The 27,806-nt window shown below is 31.0% G+C and overlaps 1 protein-coding gene and 2 non-coding genes across 3 annotated transcripts in view; 1 reads left to right on the forward strand and 2 right to left on the reverse strand.

Moving 5' to 3' along the window:
* Window positions 1-27,806, reverse strand: part of LanB2 (laminin subunit gamma-1) — a 771,247-nt gene that overhangs the window by 710,437 nt on the left and 33,004 nt on the right. The gene's annotated exons all lie outside the window — the stretch shown is intronic.
* Window positions 14,060-14,131, reverse strand: TRNAP-UGG (transfer RNA proline (anticodon UGG)). Its single transcript has one exon. It is a non-coding gene; the product is annotated as a tRNA-Pro (tRNA).
* Window positions 26,181-26,252, forward strand: TRNAP-UGG (transfer RNA proline (anticodon UGG)). Its single transcript has one exon. It is a non-coding gene; the product is annotated as a tRNA-Pro (tRNA).

The raw sequence follows: 27,806 nt of genomic DNA on the forward strand, positions 1-27,806 counted from the left end.
TACTGCTCTCAAAGAAGAATCATCCTATGGGAAAAAAGAATAGGAAGAAATGTTAATAGTATGTTGTTGGAACTAATGTGAGAGAAAGTAGTTACGTTCACCTAAAGAAATAGTCACAGGAAAAAGAAAAATAGTACCTATTTATCGTCGTAGGGAGTTTCGTTAAAGAAGAAGAAAGGACTCCTCGTTTTGCTCAAATATTTTATAGGTATTATTAATATAAAATATTAATATTAATTATATATATAATACAAGAATAATTGCGCATATTAAAACTGCAGAAAAGAAAATTCTTAGACATTTTTTATTTACATTAACACATAAATGTTAAAAAAAGACAAATTGGAGAAAAAGAAGAAAAAAGAAGTTGGAGTAGGATGGCAAATGTATAAACTAAATATATTCTTCTTTTTCTTTGAGTAAAGAGTTAATAAAATAGTTCTAATAAATTTGAGTTTACTAAACCAAGTTTTACAATATTTTTCCCGTCTCCAAAATTCCATTGAATAAAATAACATATCTTAATGGATGTAAGTTTCATTTACAATTACAAAAAATAGTATTTTTCAATTAGAGATAAGTGGTAGCGTCTCGTCCTTTCATCCGGAGGTCCGGGGTTCGAATTCCGTTCAGGCATGGTATTTTCACACATGCTACAAATCTTTTATTTCATTATCTGAAGCAATTCCTAACGGTGATTTTTTCGTTTAACCTCCTGGTCCACCAGGAGGTTAAACGAAAAAACTAGAGATAAGTAAAAATATATATATATATATATATATATATATATAAAATAGAATACCGGTTATATTACCATTGTTCTATCTAAAACAGTACATTATACAAGAGAAATTTTTTATCTATTTTTCAACCAAAATTAAATGAAGGAAAAAGTATGAAATGAACTAAGCTAAGGTGAGTAAAGGAAGAAATATGTTTACAGATGTTAAAAAAAAGAAAATGTCATGGAATTTTCTTTTCATGGTTTTCTCATAGAAAACCGGAAACTATGAGAAATTAAAAAATAAAGAAACAAGATTCCTATCAAAACCCAAGAAAACAATAAGCCGGGTGTACTCTAAACAAGAAAGGGCCAGAAGATCTGAAACCCTTAGAAATTATTGGCAAAAAAGAAAAGCTGAAGAACAACAAATCAGCAAGAAAAGAAAGAACTTGCAAAAAAAATTAACTAAAGTGATCCATTATGGTCTTAAAAGTAAAAAAAAAAAAAAAGAATGCTGATGATAGAATTTCTTATAAGCTTTGAAATGAGAATTTTCAAAAAGTATAAAAAAAGTCTCAAATAATTTGAATGCAATAATCTTATAAACGGAACTAATTACAATTCAAGAAGATATCTCTTAAAAAAAAAAATCAAGTACTTGGCAATAAAGTATAGTTTACAATAATTGGTTTCACTATGTTCAAATTTTTTTTTTTTTAATTTTAAATAAAGCTTCAATGCTTCTACGTACAGCAGATGAAGTAATCACGAAAATTCAAACGTGCATATATCAATGTCTATACACAACTAAACCCGTTTCTTACGGATATCTAAAAAAAAATTCAAGATAAATAACGTACAGTATATAAGTAGAACTATTTATAAAAGTGATTTAGTAGGCAAAATAATGAGGTAACGTAAAGTAACGTATATTCATATCAAAATATCTTGGTTGCTGACTAGACTTAGCAACCGGGAATGATACTAACACCGATGTGAGAGAGAGAATGAGAGAGAATATCAAGGGTTCCTGACCGAGCACGAGTGAGTTTAAACGAAAGGCAGGATGGATGATCGTCGGTTTTTAATCCGTGCTTAGCGAGTCGAGCGAACGACTAAGAAAGAGTTTGTTAAAAAAAAAGGGGGTGAGGGGCTGAACACGGTGCATTGTTCTAAACCCGAGGTGCATGTGGCGTGGGGCACGCGATGAGATGAACTGGCTCCTAGTTGTCTGAACTGAAAGCGGTGGAACTAGTATTATAGTAGAAGGGAGAAGACAGGAGGAAAATGAATGACGTCGTGTTTCCTGCGCGTGGGCTAGCACGGCCAGGTGGCAGCCTCGCGCTCCGTGCAGCCACAACAGCATCCAGCAGCAGTCGGCGTCTGTATTTCGGTCAGTCAGGTGATTCTGTGAAAGAAGTCTCACTAATATTACGACGACTAATGTGATTTAACATCTTTTTAAATACCTATGTAACTAATTTTTCACCAAATATGAATGAATAAATAATGAGTACTGTTAAATATTCGAAATAAATTGCTCACATCAAACTTTATAATCTTCCAAAGAAATGTTTTTAAAATAATTATTAATTTTTCTCTGCGTTCTTTGAAAAAAGTAATTTAATGGTTTTATTAACCGAATAAAATAATTTATGGTAAATTTTGCTATACAATCGTGGATTTGCAAAATACTATTTCAACAAACGTATTAACAAATATAAAGAAAATATATACTAATAAATAATATTTTATAAATAATAAAATTTATTATAAAAGGAAACAATTAAATAGACTGAAAAGTAAGTTAATTAATTTAATTCATGTAAGTTAACAATTTAATCAGTGTTGTCAACTTCGATGATGAATGGTAATTATTTATTACAATTGGCTTCAGCCGCATTTCATCTTCATATCAGACGATTCAACATCGAGGAGCCAGAGATGTTCCTATTGGCATATTGCTTCTGTCACTCGAAACTGACTCTGAAAGAAAGGTGATCAAGAATGTCGATTATGTCTTCTTTGACGAAGCTCAGTTGAAGAAGGTATCTAACAATTAATTTCATAAATACTTCCTAGAATTTAATGAAAAAATGTTGCGTTCTAGATGGCATTCCAGATGATTAGGAAAAGGAAAAACAGTTTACAGACTTACCCAGGACCAGCGATATTAATTATTCTCACACAAGATAACGTCAAAGAATTACGTTTATTTTACTAAAACGATGTACCCAGAAAAATCTTCATCCAGTTTTAATAGATTTATCACGTTTTTCTGAATGAATTCTCCTCCCCTCTTCGCAGTCTAAGAAACTGTACGATATCAGATTGTATTTATTCCTTATGAATATTTCGGAAGTCTTCAAATATCTCATACAATTTTCTGGATTTAGGGTCCGTAGTCAACCATCTCTTGTTCGTGACTGAGACTGAGGTGTAGTCTTGTGCAGAATCAGGTCGACCCTACCTGGGACGGGTGGTTAATTGATACCCAACCACCAAAGAACACGGTATTCATTATGTAGTATTCAAATCCGAATAGGATTAATAGGATTCGAACTTGAGAAGTCTTGACTTCGAAATCACCTGAGTTTAACTCAGCCGGTTTATATAGAATATATATTTATGTTGAATATATTCAACATTTTAACCCATTCACTTTTTTTTAATCTTTGTTTTCTAACCCCCCCCCCTATACAAATACATTTCCTTATGAAATAATATTTCATAACAAATATAAATAATAATAATATAATATAAATATTCATTAACAAATATATTTCCTTAATGAATATTTGTTAAGGGGGGGGGATCTTTTATCCGCAACATTTCTTCCAAATTTCATTAAGTTCTAGGAAGTACGTATGAAATCCATAGTTAGATAGTATTATTGACGAAGTATAGTTGACCTTTGTCAACTATACTATTACGTCAATGAAGACGTAATCGGCGACCTTACATCACCTTAATTTCAGTCAATTTCGAGGTGATAGAAGCAATATCCCACAACGGTATAGTATGGTAAACGAGATGTTATGTTAAGTAAATGTGTACTTCTTCAAGACTGTAATAATCCATCAAGTTTTAGTGCAATGGGTTATCAAATACTATACTTTTTCAGATCATTGCAACGAATAACGTAGTAACCTCCTACTTACAAATTACTGATACTATTTTCCTGAAGAAATTTCCTTCTATTATTTCTAAAACACTTCTTTTTTGTCATTTTTTGCGGAAGTCGATACATGTAAATGGAATGCAAGCAAAACCCGGGCATAAGCCCGGGTCAGTTGCTATATGGAGTTTCCCCACTATCTTACATCAAGTCGGATTCTAATGAGCGTTCCTCAATTTTTTTCACTTGTCTGAATTACGTGCGTTGTGTCTAGAATTCTATTTGTGGAATGTAATTATGTCATAATTTTGCGTAGTTTATGATTTAAATAATTAAACAATTTAATTTTACTGAAGGATAAAAAAATTACAAGTGAATATTTGGGTACAAATTTATTATTTTGTAACTCTCTTTTAGCGTAACTCTATGTTTGAAATAGCACCAATAATTGTTTTTTCTTTAGATAAATATTACATACATTTGTAGGTTAAAAAATAATTGAAGTCGACTAATGCTAGTAATCTACCTCTTAAAATTCAAATATTACTTAAAAATCTAAGCGCAAAGGATTTTTATAGTGGCCCAAAATTGACATGTGATCTATTTTAAATGAAGAAAGTAACCTCAGCATATTTCAGTATTTCTTCATCCATGACTTTATTTACTAGCTTTACTTACTGAACTTTAAAATCCTTACCCAAAAAAGTTTCTACAGTTTAAGTAATCAAATAGATTGTATATCACCGTGATAAATTACGTTGTACCACTACAACCAGCAAACTGACGATGCTTTTTGGAACTCAAAAACTGCAATGCATAGGCTACGCTAGAACTTAGGATTTTTTGCAACTACTATTCATTTAACCATCTCTATAAAACAAAGCAAGTAAGTTAACTTATTAACTAGTTTTAGTCCTTGTTTCTTTTGAAAGTTTTTTAAACGTATCTACGTATCAATGCCGTTTTTGGATTCAATAACCGTCATATATGACAGAGCATTACGGCTTATTTATAACATTAACGAGGATCCAATGTAACATAAACATTGTAGTTTATTCCATTGATTCGGAAGTAGGATTTATCAGGAAACAAATCCTTTATAATTAAAAGCACATATTTGAAATAATTCCATCGAAGTTTATATTCTGAACTATGATCCCGATAATTCATGTAATTTTTTGACTACTGTATTAGGGTTACTGATGTTAATAAATAAAGAAATAACCTGACATATATGAAATTTCCCTTCTCTGACACAATTTGAAAAACTAGTAACACTTAAAGATAAGAATATTTCTTTAGAAAACCTGGAGAACAGTTGAAACACTGCTTCCGTTAAAGTAGAATAATTGGGTAAATAAATATTTCGACTAATTAAACATTTGTTAACACTTTGGAGAAGATTTACTTTTTAATATTTTAATTGATATTTTTTAATGGAAACTGGCTGGAGTAAATTTCCACTCAGCCGGAGAGGCGAGAACCGAGTCTATTTACAATACAATGAAATCAATCTCAAACAATCACGAAATAACTACAAATTTATTATATACTTGATAAGAGAATATCAGGGAATGTATAAATTTCAACAGCGTGTAACGCTCAGGAATCATTCATCGATAAAAGTTGAAATAAAGTGATAAAAGTTGGAGGGGGGGTGCTTCTCGTAAACAGAGAGAAACAGTCCACTTCAACATTACAGCGGGAAATTATTTATACACATCGATGTTCGCGGTGAACGGGTGCTCATTCCAAAAATCAACAAATAGAAACGCCAGTCCAACCCAAAAATATATTCATAATTTCAAAATACATAAGTTTTTTAACCAATGTTAATCTATCTGACCACAATTTTTCAATAAACACAGAATATTTATTATTTTTACAATGTTCAATGACTGTATGTGACGGCAAAGCATTACATAAATACAGCTGTTGCTATGAACTGAAGAGAAAAATAAAACTTAATGATGGCCATATTTTTAAAGTAATGCTGCCAACTTATGAAAAAGTAATTTACCTAGGAAAAAACTGCATAAAAAGAGAACCCCAACTACGAAAATTCGGTGAAGGTACTTTAATGCTAGATAAAAACGCCTTGATCCACCGGATTGGTCTAGTGGTGAACGCGTCTTCCCAAATCAGCTGATTTGGAAGTCGAGAGTTCCAACGTTCAAGTCCTAGAAAAGGCAGTTACTTTTGTACGGATTTGAATACTAGATCGCGGATACCGGTGTTCTTTGGTGGTTGGGTTTCAATTAACCATACATCTCAGGAATGGTCAAACTGAGACTCTACAAGATTACACTTCATTTACACTCATACATTTCATCCTCTCAAGTAATATCTGAACTGTAAATTCCCGGAGGCTAAACAGGAATAAAGAAATATAAAACGTTTTCATGAATTACAAAAATTGTTTGTACGCTAACTCATTCATTTAAAAATTACGTTAATTTGTGGTTAAATTCAGTACCCTGATTACAGAAGAACTGATAAAATATCTGAAAAAGTTTCCCCTTGCTACATCTAGTTTTGGGTTCTGAATAATGGAAAGTACTATACCAATAAAAATAATTCAAACAATCTTATTACTCATAGTTTTAAGGATTTTACTAACACCACCTTCTTTCATTTCCTTCCATAGTTTTCTAAAAAGCGTTGTTCTTTAATTATATATTTTTCCTTATTTTTTTCGTATATTATTTCAAATTTTCGTTTACTGGAACATTTAAAAATAAATTATAATATGCAGTTTTAACATTTTATAAACCTAGGGAGTGTTCCGATGTATAGATGTTATTAACTCCGAGTAAACATCATTAATTATATTCATGAATAAATAAGTAATGATTAATAGATACAGACGTAGAAGTGGAGAATTTTATGAATGAATTTGTAATCGTTTTATTTTACCCGTAAACCTTTCTATTGAATCGTGCAAAATGGAAAACAAGTCAGTACTTGTGGTAACTGGAATAGTATATATAATGAGAAGTCAGCCCCACCTCTTTAAATATTGTAAGAATGTGTATGTGCGTGCAAACGCGTTTAAGTATAAACTGACACGACACTAACAAAATAACGCACACTAATACTGACTGTATTCATTCAGATTAGACGGGTTCGCCCACACTTTCAACTGAAGACCCATCTTTTTTCAAGAAATTCCGTTAATTGTGTCCCGCCGGAATAAAGCCGGCTACATTGTGTAGCAAAATAGGAATTCAGCATTATTTGATATTTATTATTGTAGTCCTTATCTCCTTAATAAGGTTTTACATGTATATACACGAATATAATCTGTTTTAAGTTCTTATATGCTAATAAAAGTTGTTTGCATAGACATGATAAACTGAATGGAATCCTTTATTTTATTTTGCTATTTATTTATTTTTTTTAAATATTGCAATGAAAAATTCCTGAGATGGGAAAATAAAATAATATAAAAAATGAGGATAGGGCATACATCGTTATTATACGTGTAAATACGGAACTAATTTGAGATATAATCTAAATTCGCATCGCATTTCGTAGTTGCATTTATGCACTGGTCCAAAAAAAAAAAAGAAAGAAATATTGTTGAAGAGATTTTTTTCTAGACTTACATTTCTCTTCAGAAGTAAGCTGCAACTCATTTCAAAACTCTCTTATAACCATCATGGTTATGGCACTTTTTTTTTGTTTAACCTCCAAGACCACCGTTAGTTATTCCTTCAGAGCATGAGATGAATGATTTGTAGCGTGTGTGAAAATGCCATACCTGACCGGGATTCGAACTCGAGACCTCCGGATGAAAGGCCGAGACGCTACCACTAGCGCCACGGAGTTCGGCATGGTTATGGCACTTACGTACATTATCGTAATTTTTACATATTCAAAGGTTTTCTAAATACATTCTCTTAAACGTAAATCAAGCCTGTTGGTCTAGAGGTTTGATTTCTACTTCAAGTGCAAAAAAACCCGGGTTCGAATCCTGATCATGCCCTTGTTTCTTTTGTTTTTTTTTTAATTAGGAATATTGACTAAAATTTGTTTAAATAAGGTAATTTTTTTCGTGAAATGAAAATATTGTAATGGTACATTTTTTCGAATTTTAAGTTTTGTATATCGAAACAGTAAAAAAAAACAGGGTAAAATTTGCCTTTTTGTGTGAAGGTGATAAGCCTACACTAAAAGATCCTTTTAGTGTAGTACACTAAAGATCCTTTAATAATAGTTGGAGATTGGAATGCAAGCATTGGAAAAGGCAAGGAAGGAAATATAGTGGGTGAATACGGGCTGGGCAAAAGGAATGAAAGAGGGGACCGACTTATAGAGTTTTGCACAAAGTATAATTTAGTAATTGCCAACACCCAATTTAAAAATCATAATAGAAGAATATACACTTGGAAAAAGCCAGGCGATACTGCAAGGTATCAGATAGATTATATCATGGTTAAGCAAAGATTTAGAAATCAACTCGTTGACTGCAAAACTTACCCTGGAGCAGACATTGATAGCGACCATAATTTGGTGATAATGAAATGTAGATTGCGGTTTAAAAACCTGAAGAAAAGGTGTCAGATGAATCGGTGGAATTTAGAGAAGCTTGAGGAAGAGGAGGTAAAGAAGATTTTTGAGGAGGACATCGCAAGAGGTCTGAGTAAAAAAGATAAGGTAGAAAATGTAGAAGAAGAATGGGAGAATGTTAAAAAGGAAATTCTTAAATCAGCAGAAGCAAACTTAGGCGGAATAAAGAGAACTGGTAGAAAACCTTGGGTTTCAGACGATATATTGCAGCTGATGGATGAACGTAGAAAATATAAGAATGCTAGTGATGAAGAAAGTAAAAGGAACTATCGGCAATTAAGAAATGCTATAAACAGGAAGTGCAAACTGGCAAAAGAAGAGTGGATTAAAGAAAAGTGTTCAGAAGTGGAAAGAGAAATGAACATTGGTAAAATAGACGGAGCATACAGGAAAGTTAAGGAAAATTTTGGGGTACATAAATTAAAATGTAATAATGTGTTAAACAAAGATGGTACACCAATATATAATACGAAAGGTAAAGTCGATAGATGGGTGGAATATATTGAAGAGTTATATGGAGGAAATGAATTAGAAAATGGTGTTATAGAGGAAGAAGAGGAAGTTGAGGAGGATGAAATGGGAGAAACAATACTGAGATCTGAATTTAAGAGAGCATTAAAAGATTTAAATGGCAGAAAGGCTCCTGGAATAGACGGAATACCTGTAGAATTACTGCGCAGTGCAGGTGAGGAAGCGATTGATAGATTATACAAACTGGTGTGTAATATTTATGAAAATGGGGAATTTCCATCAGACTTCAAAAAAAGTGTTATAGTTATGATACCAAAGAAAGCAGGGGCAGATAAATGTGAAGAATACAGAACAATTAGTTTAACTAGTCATGCATCAAAAATCTTAACTAGAATTTTATACAGAAGAATTGAGAGGAGAGTGGAAGAAGTGTTAGGAGAAGACCAATTTGGTTTCAGGAAAAGTATAGGGACAAGGGAAGCAATTTTAGGCCTCAGATTAATAGTAGAAGGAAGATTAAAGAAAAACAAACCAACATACTTGGCGTTTATAGACCTAGAAAAGGCTTTCGATAACGTAGACTGGAATAAAATGTTCAGCATTTTAAAAAAATTAGGGTTCAAATACAGAGATAGAAGAACAATTGCTAACATGTACAGGAACCAAACAGCAACAATAACAATTGAAGAACATAAGAAAGAAGCCCTAATAAGAAAGGGAGTCCGACAAGGATGTTCCCTATCGCCGTTACTTTTTAATCTTTACATGGAACTAGCAGTTAATGATGTTAAAGAACAATTTAGATTCGGAGTAACAGTACAAGGTGAAAAGATAAAGATGCTACGATTTGCTGATGATATAGTAATTCTAGCCGAGAGTAAAAAAGATTTAGAAGAAACAATGAACGGCATAGATGAAGTCCTACGCAAAAACTATTGCATGAAAATAAACAAGAACAAAACAAAAGTAATGAAATGTAGTAGAAATAACAATGATGGACCACTGAATGTGAAAATAGGAGGAGAAAAGATTATGGAGGTAGAAGAATTTTGTTATTTGGGAAGTAAAATTACTAAAGATGGACGAAGCAGGAGCGATATAAAATGCCGAATAGCACAAGCTAAACGAGCCTTCAGTAAGAAATATAATTTGTTTACATCAAAAATGAATTTAAATGTCAGGAAAAGATTTTTGAAAGTGTATGTTTGGAGTGTCGCTTTATATGGAAGTGAAACTTGGACAATCGGAGTATCTGAGAAGAAAAGATTAGAAGCTTTTGAAATGTGGTGCTATAGGAGAATGTTAAAAATCAGATGGGTGGATAAAGTGACAAATGAAGAGGTATTGCGGCAAATAGATGAAGAAAGTAGCATTTGGAAAAATATAGTTAAAAGAAGAAACAGACTTATAGGCCACATACTAAGGCATCCTGGAATAGTCGCTTTAATATTGGAAGGACAGGTAGAAGGGAAAAATTGTGTAGGCAGGCCACGTTTGGAGTATGTAAAACAAATTGTTGGGGATGTAGGATGTAGAGGGTATACTGAAATGAAACGACTAGCACTAGATAGGGAATCTTGGAGAGCTGCATCAAACCAGTCAAATGACTGAAGACAAAAAAAAAAAAAAAGATCCTTAGTTCTCTTTTTCGACCAAAATAGCAGTTGGGTTCTAATCAACGACACTAATCTACATTTATACTTTCTCATCAGGAAAACAGAACGCCTTTAACCGCGGATCATGACTGAATAAAAGAAGTCAGATTTTACACCATATATTTCTAAATGAATATCAAGATTTTAAAGTTGTGTAATATTTACTAAGTTTTACTTACATTAATAAATTATACATGAAATGAAAGAACAAACAGCTTTTCCTATAAGTGTTGAATGGGAGCATCATTGGTCACACGACACATATCCAGGTGATGGGAGAGTTCATCCCACACTTTAATCAGCAAATCTCGAGTAACTGATGCGACAGCTGCTTCAATCCTGTCTCAAGTCGGTTAGGTCAGCTGGTAACGGTGGCACATATACTTGATTCTTCATAAACCCCCAAAGAAAAAGATCGCACAGGGTTAGATCGAGCGAACGTGAAGGCCACGATACACAACTCCTGTCAACGGGTCCTCGGCGAACAATCCAGTGGTTGGGGCGAATTTTCGCTAACAAATCACGTACAGCATTGTGCCAATGAGGGTGCCCACCAACTTATTGCCAATTAAAGTTCTGCGTTTCGTTTTTCAATTGAGAAAAGAGCCATATTGTAGCATATCAAAATATTTCATTCCAGACACATTTGCTTCTACGGAAACTTCCCGTAGACTTGCCGTCCGGATACGGCAAAAAAACATTCAGTTTTGGGGAGTCTCGTTCACACTGCAGCATTTAGTGAGGATTTTCTGATCTCCAGATACGCACATTATGAGTGTTTATTTTTCCTTTAACATGAAATGTTGATTTGTCACTGAACATGACACGATGTAGAAAATCCTCTCCGTCACGTTGCATCGTTTCATTTGCGAAGCTACCATGCAAAGCGTAATCTATAGACTTAAGAGTTTGTAACAGTTTTAAACGATACTGACGCAGTTGTAAGAGTTTCCTTAAAACCCTCCACACAGACATCATTGGAATTACTAATTCACAGCTAGCCTTCCTAACGGATTTTCGAAGACTATACACAAAAGATTCTCTTACTTCAACATTATCTCCGGACACACTCGTTGGTCTTGAACTCTTTCCTTTATGAATATTGCCAGCGGTTTCAAATTGTTTATACCATCTCCAAATGTTATTGTCCCTTTGGTGATCACAACGGAACTTCAAACGGAGCGCAAGTTGAATGGTAATTATAGATTCACACTTTGCAAACTGCAAAAGACTGAACGCTTTCTGTTAAGTGGTCGCCATCTTTTCTACTAGCGCATTCAAGTGAAAGGTAGATGACACAGTGATGGGCTTTCGCACAGTTAAAATTAATTTCACTTATAAACAATCAATGTACGTGAAACTTGAGAAATCTTACGTAGATTTAAAACCCCGAAATTCATTTTGAAACACGGTATTTTAATAAGAGATTTTACAAAGAAAGAAAAATTATCTTTACTTCAACTTTATCTTCGGTCCTTAACATCAAAAACAGCTTGTTAAATAAAGTTAATATGATCATAATCGCGTTTTATATTATCTAATAACAAATATCAAAATGTTCTTTGGTGCGCGAGCGCACACTGTACTACACTAAATATGTGTCCTTGATAAGTTTGAGAACTAGTAAACTGGTTTGTATGAAGTTTATATTAAAACTATTAATAAAAATGGAACCTTTTTTGGGGTGAATAACCGACAAGGTGTTTATTGACACACGTATTCCGCAGTACAGTTGAGTAGAAAAGACATTTAATTTTCAACGGATTATTATGTTAAAGTAAACAGCCGTAAGACAAAAATTTTAAACGGCTGCCCATTAGAGCAAACAGATATTAGACGTTCTACAAACCTCCAAAGAATTAAAAGGAATTAAATAAAATAAAAATCAAACACATAACAATATACACAGGACAGGAAAATAATATAAGGAGACTACCGGAATCAGAGATTGGGCAGGGAACGTTTACAATCTGGAAGAGTCCGAAGAGGTGATCCACGGAACTACTCAGTTTCTGAAATCCACAGGTTACTTCGTACAAAAAATAAAACAACTTCCATTGCAAATTTTAACGACTATTAATCACTCATTCTAATGAATATTAGCGAGCAGCAATATTTCCACAACGCTTGAGTTGTCTGTATCTACGTACCGAATACTCATCATGTTATTTGTACAACCTGACCGGGATTCGAACCCGAGACCTCCGGATGAAAGGCCGAGACAATTTGCTGTACAATGACAATGCTGTGTAATTTTTCCAATATTGTTTATTTGCTACAATATCAATTGAAGCACATTTTTTTCAATTAATATTCGAATAAACCAGAAATTTTAAACGTTTTAAATTTTCTTTCCGTGTTTTATTTTTTGTTTTAAATGATAAAAACGTAATATTAAGTTAATATTTTGTAAACGTTATAATTCTTACCTTTATATTAAGGCTAATTTCTATATCTATTAACTTTAATCCTGGAAAAATTAGTGAGGAGAATGTGGAGTAAAATAGTTGTACCATTGTAACGTTCAATAAATAATATGAATTTTCGTGTTTTTATGGAATCGAGGTTTTTATTTTCCGTTAAAATATTTTGTTTAATTCCACCCTCAATAGATAAATTAAATACCTTTACATACCCACCAGAAATATATAAAGGATTAATTTTTGGCAACGTACCTGCCTTTATCCGGAAGGTGCTGGGTTCGAATCCCCGGGTTCGAGTTAGACTTGATTTTTCATTCCCTTTAAAATTTAGTTTTCATAAATAGCTGTAATTGGACGGTTAGCCTGTAGTTTGTAGCTGCTGTTCTCACCTCGGTGTCAGCATACATCACGAAAGACGACTAAACACGTCGCAAAGACGACTAAACACGTTTTTGACGTAAGTTACTAAAAAAGTACTTTTATATAAATAAAGACAGTATAAAAAAAATACTTTCTTTTCTTTTAATATCTAACAAGATATTTTCATGGATCAAAATTTCAGCCCAACTAGCTCAATCAGAAACTAAACATAAATATATCTTTATGTTCACCTGTAATAAAAAAAAATCCGAAACCCAGCCTGTTCTTTATATTTAACTTCATGTTTTTGGTAATAAAATCTTCACTTAAACAGGAAACGTTTGAAGAAAAAATTGTAAAAAATTAAAAGCTACAGAAATTATTTACATAATTTAAACCAAAGTAAAATTATAATTAACAAGGTGTTAATAATTAACATGTCAATAATTAACATGTGTTTGATAATACAACGATTTATTACGACGCGATTTTTATGACTTACGGTTTCTACGTTATGCAATTTTCATAACTTAATATTTTATCAAGTCGCCTAAAGCTTAGTTATGGTATCATAAATGCAACACAAACAATAATAACAAATTTGCTGAGATTTTGTATGAACAGTAAAAATTCCAATCTTACAAAAGTAAAGAACATTGAAAAACACTTTAATAAATAAGTAACAAGAAAATAAAAAATTTCTTCCTGAAAGCAAACACAAACAATAAAAAAAAACGGGCCCGTCCGGGATTTGAACCCGGGACCTCCTGCACCCAAAGCAGGAATCATACCCCTAGACCAACGGGCCGCTGACAATTGATTGTAGTTGTTATTGTTTTATATAGTAGAGCACATACTTTCTAATGTTAATATTTAAATAATACTGAATTCATATTTGTATATTACACTGTACAGGTCATTAATAGAGCGGATTAAAGAATTTTTAGTTGAACAAAACTGAACTTGTCATTCTAAAATATATGTAAACAGAATATAACAGATGGACTGGCCCGGGAAATAGGCCCTCGTAGTGCGATAGCATCCCGAGATACTTATTATTTTATGACCGTTACAAGTGGTTCGTTCTCTTGTAAAAGAAATAAAAAACAACATCGAAATTCCTTCTCTTCACGTCTTACGTCACGTTTTTAATAATTCTTATGAAATAAAATCTTCACTAAAACAAACAGCTTAAGTTTGAAGGCAAAATTGTAAAATATTAAACAGCCTACGGAGACGATTTAAGTAATTCACAAACAAAAAAAAGTCCTAACATTGCCAAAGATAAAACTGGAACTCCTAAGGATATATAGCATTGTGGGTGAACATAAAATATAGGAACGTAAGGTTTCTATACCGATCGTATATTCTGTAAAACTTAAACAGGTGATATTCATAAACATATGTTTTCCCACGATTAAAGTTAATTGATAGAGAAACTGGCCTTATTTAAAAGAATTATAACGTTTATATATAATTATTTCGAAAAGATATAAAATATTAAGTTAATATTACCTTGTTATCTTTTAAAACAAAAAATTAAACACGGTCTGAAAATTTAAAACGTTTAAAATTACTGGTGTATTCGAATATTGGTTATAGCGAATAAAAATAATGTACTGCAGTCGATTGTAGCAAATAAAGGATAGGAGGAAAACTTGGAGTAGTATCATCGTACAGCCAAAAGGAAAACGATGTTATATCGACAGCATTTAACGTTTAAAGACCGACTTGTTGATAGCTCAATAGCTGCTAGTAGTATAAGTAACATGACGTGTATTCGTTACCCAGATGTAGACAACTCAATCGTTGTGGAAGTCTTGTTGGCCGCTAGCGTCGGATAATGACAGGCTTCAGGCTGTCCCTGCACTATGTTTACCCACAGTGACTGATGTTCTTCAGACGATAAACGTTTTCACAACACATACATTTACTATACCGACCCCATTCGACCCGTTTACGAAATGGATATCTAATCAACAAAACCTGTACTCATCAATTCAAATAATGACACTCCTTAACCCGCTCACTTCTTTTTTACTTGTAACTTTATTTAACAACCCCGAAGACCACTTTGTCCTGTTTGTTGTACCACTCGTTATCGTCAATATTAAGTGTACTGACCTTAAATTCGTAAACTTGAAACACATCGTAAACATCGTTAACTGGTTTCCAGTATATTAGAACAGGGCGAATTGCAAGATTTTAAAATCATTTTATAGATTTTTAATCGCTGACGTAACCGATCACTGGCTTGACCAGGCTATATAACATCATAAAAACGATTATAAAGATAGTTAACTTACGTTAACTAGAGAAACGATTTGCCTTCCTGAACTATAGAAAAAACTTAAATGGTCTTTCCTTAAAACTGTTCATGTTTTATATATTTAGCGAAACCGTACGATTATCTTCAATTTACATGTTACGTGAAGTTTATAACGAACATATTTATAAAGTAAGAAAATATTTATTTTGATAATGTAATCTTTCGATCTGCAATATAACTGTTGAAATAATAAAATAATTTATATGCCAATACGTTAGATTTAACTTTGTTACGTTAGATTTAACTTTGACAATTCTTGTTAAGAAGAACTGAATTCGAGAATTTAATATCAGTTTTGTAATGACAGATACAGTAAATAAGGTTTCATGAATAAAATTAAAAACAGTTTTTCACTCTCAGAAAAAACTTCATGATAACTTTTACAAATATTCTATTAAAACAGAAAAACTCTGGAATCGATATGGCATATATATATAGTATACAGAGAAATAAAATAAAACTAACAACAAAGTTGTTATACTTTTCTGAATTTGTTTATTTATAGAGTGGAAAAATTGTGATACATAAAAAAAGTTAAAAAAACACAAAATTCTATATTTTTTATTTGACTCTGCTCCCCCACCCAAAGATCACCTCCTAAGAAATTTTTTTTAATTTCTACGTTTACTATGTTAAATGGAAGAAACTAAATAAAATTCTACCAAAAAATATATAGTAAAACTTTACCTAAATTTTGTTTGGGAGTGAGGTGAATTACGATAAATTTATATTGTTAATATTATGGCTAAAAGTTGAAATAAACTAAAAAAGTTTAAAAGAATTCAAAAAATCGATATTTTTAAAATTTTACTGGCTTTACTACACCTAATAAGCCCTAAAGGTTTTTTTTGGCCACTTGCACGACTACTATTCTTAGGAAGATACAAAACATATACAATGTACAATTAACATAAAGATAGTTTTTTTCTATTTTTGGAGAAGGGAAGAATTTTCAAGCATTTTAATTAAACACCCGATTGATTGATGATATTGTTAACCGTTCAAAAAACCGAGACTTTTGAAAAGTGAAATTATAAGAACTTAATTACTGAAAATATTTTTTCAGTAATTAAATATTTCATGTCGAAAGTTTATAAAACTTAACACTCGATGATTTTTCTATTACGTCACATGGAATTTTTCAACAAATTATGTTTAGAGAGGATGGATTTATAGGAATTTGGACAGTAGGCCAAATGATACACCTTTTCCTGACAAATCTTTTAGAAAGGGCTAAACTGGCTCCGGATAAGCAATGGTGTTGATCATTACACTTCTCACTCGTTGAAAAATCACTAAGAAATCCAAAGACATTTGTACCACAAGGAACGAGCGTTTTATATTGTACAAAGTACCAGTATATCCATAGTCTTAGTTGGAAACACAGTTATCAAATTATTCTAATATTTGCTACTTATTTACAATGGAGCATTATTCGGGAATGTATGTAAAATTCGGGAATGTACGAAATTTTTTATATGAAGATTATGAAAATAATTTTCATCTAAAGGTCTCTTTTGGATGGCTCTATAGCCCGCCCGTTTGTAGAACGAGAATATCGATTACTGTTATAACAGATGGTCGGCATATCCCGAAATATCGATATAATTGGGTCTACGAGAACACTATGAAGGAATTTTAAAAAGAATTCTGTTTATCATCTTCGTAAAGAAAAATTCGTATAGTTTAAATTTATCTCCGTTGAATTTTTTTTTTATGAATTACAGGAAATTTGCATTCACGAAAACAAGATAGAGTACACAAGAATATGCACCGTCTAAAGGAGATTAACTTCAATAAAACATTCTTTGTGTAAAATGACATGATTTTTAACCAAGAATGTTAATAAACATGGAAAAACTTTAAAAAAATTTAATTGTGTAAAAATGTTATAGCAAAAAATTGTTGCAATCTTGATCCCGTTTCAAATGAATCGGAAATTGTAAGTTGTATGAAATACAAGTAATGCCTTCCCCATGTCCAGTCATTTCACTTATAACTTTATATAAGGCAGTTTCAAAAAATTTCTAGAATACGTTTATTTCACAAAATCATGTGACCAGAAACATTTTTCACCCAGTTTTAACAAAGTTTTATCACGTTTTTCTGAATGAATTTTCCATTCTTTACCTTAAGAGAAACTGTACGAATCAGATTATATTTATTTATTTCTTATGAATATTTCTGAAGTCTCCAGATATCTCAGGCAGTTTATCTGAGACGTGTAGTAAATTAAAACCCAACCCAAAAAGAACACCGATATCTATGATCTAGTATTAAAATCCGAATAAAAGCAACTACATTTATTAGGATTCAAACCTGACAAGTCTCTTTTTCGAAATCAGCTAATTTACGATGACGAGTTTAACCACTAGACCAAACCGGCAGGTTTAAAGATTTAGATACGGTTAAACGTATCAAACCTCAAATTTTTATCACTTTTCTGAACGTGGGTTAATCATAAGTGGAACTTATTTTCGTTGGTTCCAGAGTTATAGCCAAATAAAATGTTAATTAAAGAAATATTTGAATCTTACAAGGGGAAGGCATATCGGTTCATCTTCTTTTTTTAATTTAAATATATTGATTTATAAATAATTATTAATCTCTGATTGTAAAAAAAAAACTGTTACAATATATAATAATTCAATAATAACAATAAAAAAAAAATATGAAAAATTATCAGAAGTTAGTAATGAAATAAAATTTGGTTTTAAAATGTAATTTAATAGGCGTACAAGTCATGTGTCAGATTTTTTATTTCATAAAAAACTGCACAATAGCAGTTGGGTTCTAATCAACGACACTAAGCTACATTTAAACTTTCACATCAGGAAAAACAGAACGCCTTTAACTGCAGGTTATGATTGAATAAAATTGTCCAGATATTACATTTTAATAACCGATTTTACAAAGAAAGAAATATTACCTTTACTTCAACTTGATCCTTAACATCACAAAATAGTTGTTTAAATAAAATTTAATATGCACATAATCTCATTTTATATTATCTAATAACAAATATTCAGATGTTTTCTAGTGTGCAAGCACACACTGCACTACACTAAAATATCATCTTAATAAGCTTGAGAACTAGTAAATTGATTTATATGAAGTTTGTTTAAAACTATTACTAAAGAAAGATGGAGACTTTTTTGGGGTGAATAACAGGTAAGGTGTTTATCAACACACGTATGCCACGGTACAATTGAATAGAATATGTAGAATATTAGCGGGCAGCAACACTTCCACAACGGTTGAGTTGTCTGTATCAAGGTGACGAATACTTAACATGTTATTTGTACCACTAACAATTACTAAAAGAAACCGCTGTTACAACCACCTGTTGTTAATCTTTTCCCTGTCGAAGCCCTGGGATTCGATCCCATGATAGCATCCAGGAGCAGTGCACTCTATCTTCTGTTTTTCACATTTGTGAATAACATATTTCAATTAAAGATTCTTTCCTCCATTGTCTTAACAACCTTGTAGGTGTAATAGATGTATGATTTATTCATCTAGGAATGTGTGTTGGTCTAGGAATGTGATTTCTGCTTTGGATGTACAAGGTCCCATGTTCAAATCCCAGACGGGTCCCGGATTTATTGTTTAATTATTATTTTAATTTCTTTCAGGAAACAGTTTTATTTTTATAATAATTATGATTAGATATTTATTAAAGTACTCTTCCATGTTCTTTATTTTGTAGGATTTGAATCGTAATTGTTCCTACGAAATCTTTCAGACAAATATTGTGTGAATTTTGAGTGTAACTATTTTTGACTACCTTACTCGAGACGAATAACAAAAATGGCGTGATTATTCTTAAGTATAAGAAGTACCCGGCTTACTTCGAAAAGTTAGGAGTAAAATAGTATTCCCGTTGCTATCATTAATGAGATGAACAATTTTTTTTGTATTTCCGGACATAAAACTATGACTTTCTAGTTTTTAGAGTATAATAATTGTAAATTAAAAGATAAATTATAGAGTAAATTAAAATATAATAAAGCGATTTAAATAATGCTTATGAACATTACTAATTTTTATTGACGTTTCATACTGTCTGTATAGAAACCTTATATTACAAATACAGCTTTCCTATAATTTATGTTCACCCGCAGCTATTGTATCCTAAGGAATCACAGTTGAATGTTTGAAAAAACCGAAATTTGTTGTATTTATTGACAAAATTGCAACGGTAAAACCACTTTACTCCACACTCTCCCAAGTAATTTCACCAGGATTAGTAGCCGTAATATAAAGATTTGTACAGTTTATTTATACATATCTTGAAAAGATAAAAAATATTGAGTAATGATACCTTGTTAGCTTTTAAAACAAAAAATAAAACATCGCAAGGAAATTTAAAACGTTTAAAATGATTGGTTAAAATTAAAGTAATGCCATTGTACAGCAAAAAGAAAACTATGTTAAGTTGACGGTATTTAATTTATGAGAACTGCCGGTCTCCGTGGCGCGAGTTGTAGCGTATCTGCCTTTCATCCGAAGTCCCGGGTTCGAATCCCGGTCAGGCATGGCATTTCACACACGCTATTAATCATTCATCTCATCTTTGAAGCAATACCTTACGGTGGTCCCGGAGGTTAAACAATAAAAAAACATGAGAACTGATTTTCTGACAGCTTAAGTAGTTGATTGCGTAATTTATTATTTAAACTTTTTTTAATGAAAATCACGGGGTGGTGACGTATACAGAGACTTTATTATTAATGCTTTTCTTTAAATTTAATTATTTTAATTAGATTATTTGCTATCCATTTATCTTTTTTCAAAATGTAATGATTTTTATCACTTTTTTTATCAATTCAAAATAAATAAAATTCATTATCGGGTAGTTGTTCCCGTTTAGGTAATTGTAAATTGGATTAATCAATATTATAGTAAAGAGTGGTGGGCGGAAAAAGAAGATTTAAATATTCATTTAATGAAATTTATTATTTTTTTCATATTTATTAACTAGGATAAAACTATTCAGTTTACACAAAAAATGATTTCTGCAAGTTAATGTCGTTTAGATAGTGAATATTTTAACCCACCGTGTTGGTCTAGTAGTGAAGTTATCACAAATTAGCTGATTTCGAAGTCGAGAGTTCTAAAGTTCATATCCCCTAGTAAAGGCAGTTACTTTTATACGGATTTGATTACAAATCAAAGATGAAGACTAAACTTAATTAAGAAGACTAATGTTAATGAAGACTACAATTCATTAACATTTATGCATATATCATCCTCTGAAGTAATACCTTCCGGTGGTTTCAGAGGCTAGACAGAAAAATAAAAAAGATGAGTATTCATGAGTACCCTTTCTTGTTTTCATGAACCCAAATTTCCTGTAACTCATAAGAAACTTTCAACGGAGGTAATTTCAAAATCTTCACGAATTCTAGGTTTTATGACGATGATGAGAGAATACTCGATTTTTTTAAATACTTCATAGTGTTGTCGTAGACCAAATCATATCGATATTTGATGCTTTGACGACCATATCGTAGAACAGCAATCGATATTCTCATGCTATAAATGGGCTACAGATCCATTCTGAAGAAATTTTTTGAAGGTTATTTTCATAATCATAAATAAAAAAAATTCCTTTTTATGAAATGATATTGTTTCAAACGAATGATACATTCCTTAACAATGCTCCATTGCAACTAAATTGTAAAGATTAGGAAAACAAAATGACATCATTACAGTATTTCCATTTCAAACTGTGGATATACTTTGTGTGATTCATAACGTTCGTTTCTTCTGTTGCCTTTTATACATAAACTACGCCAATTTCGATTTAGTCATACAGGTCTTACAGGTTTTAGTCTTACAGGTTTTTATCTACTTTTTACGCTTCGTAGCTATATGAATGGTTATTACATGTTCCATGTATTTTGTTTACAATAAAATAAAAATGTTTTTATTTAAAAAAATGTCATAAAGATTAAATTAATTTTATTTTATTTTGTGATAGAATAGTCAATTTATTCGATGTAGAATTTTATTTAATCAATGGTAGGTGAAAAAAAATCCAGGATTTTTGGGATAGTCCGTGAATATAAATATACAGAAGTTATAGTAGGACTCTGGTTGCATTATGTGTTCCGGTTGATTTATTTAAAGCCGGATGAAGTAGGCGATTCATACGCATTCGATATCATGACTCTTCAACCTAATATAAAATGGAATTTTTATTATATTTACCGAGAAAACTATACTGTATAAAATAATTCTTTTCCTTTCATGTAAGTGGGTTACTTTATCGGCCAACAATATCATTTCCACTTGAAGTATTCTTTAGTACTGTTGTAGAAACTGAAGTTTATAACAAATTAACAGTCATGATAGTTAACAAAATGTAAAAATTCCCATTATAGTTAAAAAAAATCTTTCTTTTTTTAGAAGTAAAATTAAATTGACCGTGAATACATTTTTTATTTTTACTAGATAATATCTTTTATTCACATCAACCTTTTAGTTAAATTATTTTATAACTTTATTGTAATTTTTAAGTTAGTATTGGGTTGTTACAATAAAAAAGAACGGTATTTGTTCAGTACAATTTACAAGAAGAGTTCTTTATTTATTTATTCTTCCAAAAGAAATTTACTATTGTCCTTTCTATAAGAAAGAGAACAAAAAGTACAATTAATTTTCATATTATGAAAGCAATTAAAGTTAAGTTTTATGTTGTTTACACAGTTCAGTAATTGAAATCCACGGGGTTGATCTAGTGGTGAACGCGTCTTCCCAAATCAGCTGATTTGGAAGTCGGGAGTTCCAGCGTTCAAAGTCCTAGTAAAGTATTTTTACACGGATTTGAATACTAGATCGTAGATGCCGGTGTTCTTTGGTGGGTTGGGTTTCTTCAATCAACCACACATCTCAGGAATGGTCGAACTGTGAGACTGTACAAGACTACACTTCATTTACACACATACATATCATCCTCATTCATCCTCTGAAGTATTATCTGACAGTTAATTACCGGAGGCTAAACAGGAAAAAAAAGAAAAAAAGTTCAGTGATTGAAATCAAAATATACAGTGAAGTTTGCTTTTGTTAAAGAACATTGTAATCAAAATTTCGTTGGAATAAATGGTCAGGTTATCGTAGACAAAATATTTGTAGAGTATAAGAAGTATCACACTTGAACTAAGTTCACGTACGTACATTCCATGCAAACGTACTTAAAATTTTCGAGATTAATTAAAAATAGTTTTAAAAAATGTATAAAAAAAGCTCCTAAATTACAAAAAAAAAAAAAAATGCTTCGCCTAATATTCTGTTGCAAATTTTTTTCTTTTATAAAAATAAGTGACCATAAAATTATTTCTTGTGTATGTGTGTGTGTGTGTGTGTGTGTGTGTGTGCGCGCGTGTGTGTGTGTGTGTATATATATATATATATATATTTGAATTGATGCCAATATATGTAAGCAGAAATATTCATTTTTATATTCTATCGACTTTTTTACGTTACGAGTTACGACTGAAATTGTTTCCACGAAGTAATTATTGTGAAGTCATTTTCTTTTAAACCGTTCCAGAAGAGCATTCTCCAGTTGTTTATTAGTAAAAGAATGTTTTGAAGGGGAATAACATTTGAAAATTTAATAAAAAAAATGTAACATCTGGTGACCACTTGTGATTTTTTTTTCTTTTGCTTGTTCACTGTAAGAACACCCTTTCATGCATTAAAAAGAAACTGTTCACACATACCATAAAAGTATATATATATATATATATATATAGAATGAGAGAAAAATCAAGTGAATTGTTTAATCGTTGCACTTCTAAAGAGTTGATATTTAAAATTATTTTGAGTTGATTATTTAATTATTTTAAATTACAATAATAATTGTAATTTACTTATATCTATTAAATAATTATAGATTTGTTTTTTGCAGACCAAATTCTAAATGCCCTCATATATATATATAAATTATATTTTATTAGGCACATATAAATGAAGAAAATGATCTTTCATTTTTATTAGTAATAAAACATGAAGTAGCACTGTAGATTTAAAATTTGATTGCAGGTTGGATTATTTTGCTTTTTCTTGTTTTTGATATCACTATAATTCACATTAAAATCAACTTTATACAAATCGCTAATCAAACCGTGGTGTACTTTTATCGGTGTTTTAAAGGCTACCTAATTTTAAACATACGTGCTGGAAGCATCGCTCGCAGTATTCTTACTTTCCTGGCATTATAGCTCTAGAGCTATGCTGCAAGAAGGAAAGTATGGTAAGCAGAAAAAAATAGGGTATGGGTTTTTACCCAGTTCTAGGCGTTTCATGACTCGTATATGGTGCAATTTATTGGTAAAAGTTAATGGTAAGTTAGTAAGTTGCAGATAGTAGTGGAATTGTTATTTAGTTTCTTCAATTTAACATAATAAACGTTGATAAATCAATTTTCTTGGAAGGTAATTTCGAGGGGGCCTCTCCCCGAAAGAAAGAAGTAAAAAAATATCGATTTCTTGAATTTTATAACTTTTCATCTATCATTATTTTTGCACTATATAAGAACAAATAACCAACGCCAGGAAAGTATAACAACTTTGTTGTCAGGTTTTTGCAATTATTGATAACAGAAACTGTTATGATAAAAAAAAACTATTAGAAATACAAGAATATTATTATCTATATTTTATAATTGTGTATTGCTGCTAAATATTTGACACTATTTCCAAAATATCTCGTGAACGATTCAGTTAATTACTTTTTATTATCATTTTTATAAATTTCTCAAGATTTAATATTTAGGGTATTTTAATGATGTTTTTTGCTTGAATTTCTTGTTCTAACTTTTTGTTGATTGATATCTTCGTACTACAAGCGTAGAAAAAATTACAAATCAGGTATTGATGATGTAGGAGGATCGACCATCTTAATTAATCTTGTCTTATAATAATTTAAATTGTCTCTAACCAGTCTATCATTAAAATGACTGGCAGAAAAAAAATTGATCTTTTAATTGTGGAATCATTAAGGATGTTGAAAATTACATAGATTGATAAAATATGAAATAAGAGAACACAGATTGAGCCGTTTTTAAGAGATGGATTGATGGGTCATATGTTAAAGCATCAGATTTTGTTTAGTTAATATAGCGATTATAAGTGGTAAAAACTGTAGTGAAAGTTTCAAGTTTACGAATTTAAGGTCAGTACACGTAATATTGACGATAACAAGTAGTACAAAAAACAGGACAAAGTGGTCTTCGTGGTTGATAACTAAGTTAAAGTTACAAGTAAAAGAGAGAAGTGAGCGGGTTAAGGAGTGTCATTATTTGAATCGATGACTGCAGGATTGTTGATTAGATATCTAATTCGTAAAAGGGGTCGAATGAGGTCTGAATAGTAAATGTATGTGTGATTCTTCAGTCAATAAAACGTTTTTTGACTGAAGAATATCAGTCAATGTGGGTAAACATATTCCAGGTGCAGCCTAGAGCCTGTCATTATCCGACGCTAGCGGCCAACAAGACTTCCACAACGATTGAGGTGTCTACATCTAGGTAACGAATATACGTTATGTTACTTATACCACTAGCAGCTATTGAGCTATCAAAAATAGGTCTTTAAATGTTAAATGCCATCGATATAACATCGTTTCCTTTAGGCTCTACGATGATACTACTCCAACCTTTCCTCCTATCCTTTATTTGCTACAACCGCAGTACATTATTTTTATTCGCTATAACCAATATTCGAATACACCAGTAATTTTAAACTTTTCTGGCCGTGCTTTATTTTTTGTTTTAAAAGGTATAAAATAACTTAATATTTTATATCTTTTCGTTTATATATAAACGCTATAATTCTTTTAAATAAGGCCAGTTTCTCTATCAATTAACTTTAATCGTGGGAAAACATATGTTTATGATTATCACCTGTTTTTATTTAAGTTTTATTTAAGTTTTACAGAATACACGATCTGTATAGAAACCTGACATATAAAAATCACGTTCCTGTATTTTATGTTCACCCACACATGTTATATATCCCTAGGAGTTCCAGTTTCATCTTTGGCAATGTTAGTACTTTTTGTTTTGTTGGTGAATTACTTAAACCATCTCCGTAGGCTATATAATATTTTACAATTTGGCTTTCAAACGTTAGCTATTTGTTTTAGTGAAGATATTATTTTATAAGAATTATTATTAAAAACGTGACGTAAACCGTGAAGAGGAGGAATTTCAATGTTGATTTTTTTGTTTTACAAGAGAACGAACAACTTGTAACGGGCATAAAAAATAAGTATCACGGAATGCTATCGCATTACGAGGGCCTACTTCCAGGGTCAGTCCATCTAATATATTGTGTTTACATATATTTTAGAATTACAAGTTCAGGTTTGTCAACTAAAAATTCTTTAATCCGCTCTGTTAATGACCTTGTACAGTATAGTATACAGGTATGAATTCAACATTATTTAAATACAAACATCAGAAAGTATGTGTTGTACCTATATAAAACAATAACAACTATTGTCATTTATCGGTGGCCCGTTGGTCTAGGGGTATGATTCCTGCTTTGGGTGCAGGAGGTCCCGGGTTCAAATCCCGGACGGGCCCGTTTTTTTGTTTATTTTAATTGTTTTCAGGAGATTTTCTTTTATTTTCCTAACAATTTGATTTCTTATTATTTTAAATATCTTTGACGTTCTCTAATTTTTCAGAATTGGAATTATACAAAATCTTAGCTTTTTTTTTTAATCCTGTTCGTATTATACACACGATACAATATCAGGCTTTAGCCGGGACACGGTTAGCTCACGAAAATTGCATAACGTAGAAACCGTAAGTCATAAAAATCGCTTTACTATCTATATCTTCTTTGTATTCTCTCAAACACACGTTATACTCTTAGAAATCACAATTCTATTTTAGGAAATAGGACTTTTATTTTATTTTTTTGTGCGCTATTTAAATAATTTTCGTAGATTTTATTTACAATTTTTCCTTCAAAGTTAGCTATTTGCTTTAGTAACCAATTTATTATGAAAAATATATTATTAAAAACACGAAGTAAAATTTAAAGAAATAAACAATCGAGATTTCAGCATTTTTTTTTATAGGTGACGTAAAAATAGGTTTACGTTTAGTTTGTTATAATTATTATTTTGTTATAATTAAATTTAATTGCTAGTTGGTTGAAATTTCGATCCACCCAAAAATCTAGTAACAAGTTTAAAAAAAAAGTATTATTTATTTATCGGTACATTTATAAAATTACCTTTCAATAATTTGTGTTAGAACGTTTTTTATTCCCCTTTACAACTATTTTCGCAGAGTATTGCTGCTGTATTTATGATACTGTGGAACAGCATGATAGTGGGAACAGCCAGCTACAAACTACAGGCTAACCGTCTAATTACGGCTATTTATGGGACCTAAATTTTAGAGTTTACAAAAATTTCAAGCTTAACCGAAATTCGAACCCAGAACCTTCCGGATTAAGGCAGATACAATGCCATTTCATTACTAAGTTTGGTATGTATGTTTATTACATTTTATATAATTTTTCACTTTAAAAATTTTTCTTTCTTATAAGTTTCTGGTGGGTATATAAATATATTTAATATACCGATTAAAGATGGAATTAAAATATTTCAACGTAAAATAAAAAAATAAAATAAAATCAGAAATAACTAGGATTTCTTTTTTTTTACTCGTTGATAAATAATTTTGGAAAATTTATATGATTAATAATTTTAGAACACAAGAATTAAAAAAAAAAAATTAAATTGTGACAACCTTTTAAAACTTAATACTAGGTTTCAATCATCTGAAGGAAATCTATTTTTGTGATTTATTTGCTTAAATAACAAGTACTGAAAGGTCAACGTGAACAGCAATTAAATTTGAAACAATCTTTGTAAACATGTTTTGGAATTTTTATCGGTGATTTCCTTGCAAGTCATAAATACATTGTATGTCAACCAAGTAAGTATTTCCTGGAGGAAATTCGTAATTCAGTTAATTATAAGTAATATTATAAACCGAGAGATAATGACTAATTTCAGGTTTGATTGAATAATTATTTTAAACTACATATTTTACTGGTTATCTTTAATACATTTTTGGCTATGTTTATTAAAAATTAAAATAATTGGATTTAAATATAAA

The sequence above is a fragment of the Lycorma delicatula genome, chromosome 8 (genome assembly GCF_047948215.1).
Source record: "Lycorma delicatula isolate Av1 chromosome 8, ASM4794821v1, whole genome shotgun sequence".
Classification (NCBI taxonomy): Eukaryota; Metazoa; Arthropoda; class Insecta; order Hemiptera; family Fulgoridae; genus Lycorma; species Lycorma delicatula.